At 42.2% G+C, this 6,046-nt stretch overlaps 1 pseudogene; it reads right to left on the bottom strand.

The window, feature by feature from the left end:
• Window positions 1-4,926: 4,926 nt before the first annotated feature.
• Window positions 4,927-5,035, bottom strand: LOC132829941 (5S ribosomal RNA; annotated as a pseudogene).
• Between the last annotated feature and the right edge of the window lie 1,011 nt (window positions 5,036-6,046).

Below are 6,046 nucleotides of genomic sequence, written 5' to 3'. Positions count from 1 at the left end.
CAGATTTGTTTTGAACTAACTGGATTGTGAAACAGGCTTGGATAAAAACACTCAAGATTTTGTTTTGTAGCAATGATAACTGACATAGCAAGAAACTTCCAGTGAACAACGTGGTTGCTTGTTTGGGAAGAATTCCCTTTAAAACCTTCCAATTGCAAAAAATGAACCAAAAAGTGAACCAGTCTACATACACTCTCAAGGTTACAAGATACATTTGATCTTTAGCCTTGCATTACCAGTTCCCAACTATGTAAGGCCATCAATCACAACTGGAGAGAAACAGTGTGAACAATTGGAAGCAAAGGTTCTGCTTTTGCAAGTACCTAAGGATCACAGAGTTATGCACTGCAGTATTGAAGACTTATACTTCTTTGAGATGATTATTAGTCATAAGGCTCTCAGGTGGTAAAGCTTTTCACAGAGGAACGGCTCACAGAATTAAAGTGTACATGATAGGCAGTTCAGGAGAATAGCTCTTCCACCTGAAATCTCTAAGCCGTTGCTGCCTGCTGTGTTGATCTGACAATTATCTTCAGTAAGGGTATAAGTTCAGCCAGAAGAACTGCTGCTGCCCCACTAATAAGCCATTCTGCTATACAAAGGGATCCATTTTGCTTTCCTGTGCTGCAGTTGTGCAAGGTTTTATTTAATCATTTGAATTTTGTGGATATCTCTGGAAATGACTGAGAAGAGCAAAATCAGTTTGTAAACAGTTATCTCTACAGCAGATACTTCTTCTGCAAAGCGGAATGTGGTTAATCTGCTTAGCAAATCTCAAAGACTAATAACCCTGATTAAGGCTTGCTCACTCTATTTGCCCCAGAAGTGACCTAAGAACAATATATTATCAAAATATTGATTGTTTTAACATTGTGCCAAGTTGATCAAGGTGGATGAATGCTTTGTAATAATTGTGGACGATACCACATCAGCTGTAAGCTGGCTACATAAAGAGATGGGCACAAGTTGATGAATATGTTGTGACTGACTTGGGAGTGCAAAGAACGTGCAAACTGTGAACATACTTGCACTTAAAAAAACTATCAGAAGTTATTGAGGATGAGTTTCCAGCATCCTTCAGCAATTTACATTCCACAAAGACACAACAAACTGGCTTTCCCCTCTGCTTGTCTTTTTTTTCTCATTGTTCTGATCCCATGCCATTTTTATGATTGTTAGTACTCAGCATTATCCTTGTCAGAGACTGCTCTCTGACATGTGTAACAAGTACTGATTATTATTTAATGAGAAAAGACACTTATAGAGTCATAGAGTCATAGAGATGTAGAGCATGGAAACAGACCCTTCGGTCCAACCCGTCCATACTGACCAGTTATCCCAATCCAATCTAGTCCCACCTGCCAGCACCAAGCCCATATCCCTCCAAACCCTTCCTATTCATATACCCATCCCAATGCCTTTTAAATGTTGCAGTTGTACAAGCCTCCACCATTTCCTCTGGCAGCTCATTCCATATACGTACCACCCTCTCCGTGAAAAACATTGCCCCTTAGATCTCTTTTATATCTTTCCCCTCTCACCCTACACCTATGCCCTCTAGTTCTGGACTCCCCGGCCCCAGGGAAAAGACTTTGTCTATTTACACTATCCATGCCCCTCATAATTTTGTAAACCTCGATAAGGTCACCCCTTCGCCTTTGATGTTCCAGGGAAAACAGCCCCAGCCTGTTTAGCCTCTCCCTATAGCTCAAACCTTCCAATCCTGGTAACATCCTTGTAAATCTTTTCTGAACCCTTTCAAGTTTCACAACATCTTTCCGATAGGAAGTAGACCAGAATTGCACGCAATATTCCAACAGTGGCCTAACCAATGTCCTGTACTCACTACTCTGACCAATAAAAGGAAGCATACCAAATGCCTTCTTCACTATCCTATCTACCTGTGACTCCACTTTCAAGGATCTATGAACCTGCACTCCAAGGTCTCTTTGTTCAGCAACACTCCCTAGGACCTTTAAGTGTATAAGTCCTGCTAAGATTTGCTTTCCAAAAATGCAGTACCTCGCATTTATCTGAATTAAACTCCATCTGCCACTTCTCAGTCCATTGGCTCATCTGATCAAGGTCTTGTTGTAATCTGAGGTAACCTTCTTCACTGTCCACTACACCTCCAATTTTGGCGTCATCTGCAAACTTACTAACTATACCTCTTGTGCTCACATCCATATCATTTATTTAAATGATGTAAAGTAGTGGACCCAGCAGCGATCCTTATGGCACTCCACTGGTCACAGGCCTCCAGTCTGAAAAACAACCCTCCACCACCACTCTCTGTCTTCTACCTTTGAGCCAGTTTTGTATCCAAATGGCTAGTTCTCCCTGTATTCCGTGAGATCTAACCTTGCTAATCAGTCTCCCATGGGAATCTTGTTGAACGACTTACTGAAGTCCATATAGATCACAACTACTGCACTGCCCTCATCAATCCTCTTTGTTACTTCTTCAAAAAACTCAATCAAGTTTGTGAGACATGATTTCCCATGCACAAAGCCATGTTGACAATCCCTAATCAATCCTTGCCTTTCCAAATACATGTACATCCTGTCCCTCAGGATTCCCTCCAACAACTTGCCCACCACCGACATCAGGCTTACTGGTCTATAGTTTCTTGGCTTGTCCTTACCACCCTTCTTAAACAGTGGCACTACGTTTGCCAACCTCCAGTCTTCCAGCACCTTTGGAGGGTCAGTGTGGACTTGTTGGGCTGAAGGGCCTGTTTCCACACTGTAGGGAATCTAAGAATCTAAGACACCTGTGGCTATCGATGATAAAAATATCTCAGCAAAACGCCCAGCAATCACTTCCTTAGTTCCCACAGAGTTCCTAGGGTACCCCTGATCAGGTCCTGAGGAATTATCCACCTTTATGCACTTCAAGACATCCAGCACTTCCTCCTCTGTAATATGGACATTTTTCAAGATGTCACCATCTATTTCTCTACATTCTATATCTTCCATGTTGTTTTCCACTGTAAATACTGATGCAAAATACTTGTTTAGTATCTCCCTCTTTTTCTGCGGCTCCACACTAAGGCCACCTTGCTGACCTTTGAGGAGCCCTATTCTCTCTCTAGTTGCCCTTTTGTCCTTAACATATTTGTAGAAACCCTTTGGATTCTCCTTAATTCTTGCTGCTCTTAACGTATTATCCATAGAAAAGTTACAATGCAGAAAGAAGCCATTGGGCCCATCATGTCTGCACCTGCTGAACAAACTAGCCGTCCCATTCCAATCTCACTTTCCAGTACCTTGTGTGTAGCCTTGTAGATTACAGGGCTTTAGTGCAAATCCACGTACATAATTTTGTATATATATCATGCATAGAGGAGTTCTCTATTATTCTGCTCTAAGAAACCACTGAGGGACAAGGACCAGTTTGACAAAAGCTCTGAAGCTCAAATAAAATATAGAAATGAGCCTGAGCAATTTTCACATATTGAGGGTGAGGGCAGCAGGACCTTCATGTACTTGACTACAGAGGATCCAAAATCTGTGGAAAATATACCTCAGGAGACACTGACATACATGATGCAATTTGATAGCATTGGTTGCATCTCCACAGCTCGCCTAACATAGAGTCACATGCATCACTCGCAATGATCTTCCGGTCCTGCGACAGTGGTCAGGTGCTGCTGTGAAGCCTCGGACGTCAGGGAACATTCTGATTCCCACTGGGGAAAAGTTTTATTCAAAACAGTTTCTTCACAACATAATTTCAACTGTCAGCTGTGACACCTGCTGAACAACTGTAAAGCAAGAAGGGAACCTTCCACATCTAATTAAAATATTCAAGGACTGAACCTCTGCTTCAATGAACCACCACAAGTGTCTGAATATGTTCTGCCCCAATAAAGTTCAGATATAGTTTAAAAATGCTAATAAGTTGGCCTTCATGAATTTAAGGAGAAAGTGAGGACTGCAGATGCTGGATCATCAGAGTCGAAAGTGTGGCGCTGAAAAAGCACAGTAGGTCAGGCAGCATCTGAAGAACAGGAGAGCCGATGTTTCTGGCATAGGTTCAACCATGGAATCAACAGCTGCACATCAGCTGCCATAAAGCTGCATGGATCACATTCCAATTTCAAGCCCACAATGTTGATCATGGTTCCCTTCCGGTCCCTCTCTATCTTCTGTTAACTTCAGATGTGAATGCATGTGAATGGACGCGATGTTTCTTCAATTCGGGTTATTGGGTAAACAGTATCAGTAAACATCCTGGAAAAACACCATGGACAATCATGCTTGGTAAAATTATGCCCTCTGAGTTGTAGTTACTGAGTGTATTCACTGAGTCTGATACTATTTTCCATCCTGTTACATTGCAAAACTTTGGTAAAATTTAGGATTCAATATTTCAACAGAAATAAATTCCTTTCTTGCTTCATTATTGCTGTGTGGGTTGAAGGTGCCACTGGCAAAGTCAACAATTCCTAGTTGCCCTTGAGCTGATTGACTCCTTAACCATTTCAGAGAGTGGTTAAGGGCCAATCACATTACTGGAGTCACGTGTCGGCCCTATCAGGTAAAGTTCCTTCCATGAAGCAACCAGATGACATTTTTACGACAACAAATGTCTGATACATTAGATTAGATTACTTACAGTGTGGAAACAGGCCCTTCGGCCCAACAAGTCCACACCGACCCGCCGAAGCGCAACCCACCCATACCCCTACATTTACCCCTACCTAACACTACGGGCAATTTAGCATGGCCAATTCACCTGACCCGCACATCTTTGGACTGTGGGAGGAAACCGGAGAACCCGGAGGAAACCCACGCAGACACGGGGAGAACGTGCAAACTCCACACAGTCTGTCGCCTGAGTCGGGAATTGAACCCGGGTCTCAGGCGCTGTGAGGCAGCAGTGCTAACCACTGTGCCACCGTGCCGCCCACAATTTTTTTTAAGCCTACTGCACCTGGTATTCCCAGGCGGTCTCCCATCCAAGTACTAACCAGGCCTGAGTCTGCTTAGCTTCCGAGATCAGGCGTTTTCAGACTAGTATGGCCGTAGGCACTGGCCCCACATATTCGCTACTGGACTAACATTCAGCTTGATTATTTTAAGCAATCACAAATGAACAGACATATTACAATTGGAACTTAAACTGATATCAATGGAATAGTCACATGTGAGTATTCCGTAACATCAAAGCAAATCACTCGACTTTGCTAAGTCTTGTAGAATCAAGCAGCCATCCGTTGTTTCAGATGTAAGCAGAGTAAACAGTACAAGTCTCAGGGTAGTATCTCTCTACATTGGTAAGACTTTTCAATGGACGGCTTGAGGGAACACTGCCATTGGCATTGCATGTGACTGGCAGATTGGAATGTCAGTCAGTGGTGCAGTTCAGCCCCAGACTGAGAACTCTGCAGTTTCAAACTAACATCAGCATCTGGAAAAACAACACGACTGGAGTTTATGTATAAAACCAGAAATCGTCCCTCAAGGGATTGGATTTGCCATTAGTTTAGAGATCAATATAAACATGTGATCCATGACAGAACACACAAGATTGACTTGAATTAAATCGTTAAATATTACAATGGAATCTTTGAAACTCTATCTCAAAAGAAAAACAAAATCTATAGAAATCCTCTTTTTCTGCAAAGAAATGTCAGATGCAGATGACATATGAAGAGACAGTTTAGAGCAAATATGGTACGGAATACATCAGTAGAAAGATGTACATGTGACAGTTCTTACAGCTTGTGACACTCACCAAGTTTCTTCAGATTCAATCGCTTCTGTTTACCGCAGGCTTTGACCTTCAGAAAGTTGCGAGAATTCTTCAGAAATAAAAATCTGTAACACACAGTGGTTAATAGAATGGAAATTGTGCATGATATCCAATTCAAACAAAACTTCAAACCATAAATCACAGCAGCCGTTGCAAGGCAATGTCATTCAGGCAGTTGCTTTGATTTTACAAAAAATGTAGGAAATCCTTGTTTAATCTTGCTAGCCAGCCTTTCACATTGTATTACACTTCAGCTATGAGGAAAAGAAAGGTGGACTGATTGCAG

Source organism: Hemiscyllium ocellatum, chromosome 2 (genome assembly GCF_020745735.1).
Source record: "Hemiscyllium ocellatum isolate sHemOce1 chromosome 2, sHemOce1.pat.X.cur, whole genome shotgun sequence".
Taxonomy (NCBI): Eukaryota; Metazoa; Chordata; class Chondrichthyes; order Orectolobiformes; family Hemiscylliidae; genus Hemiscyllium; species Hemiscyllium ocellatum.
Note: the sequence above shows the minus strand (reverse complement) of the source record. Positions and strands in the feature narration are given on the sequence as shown.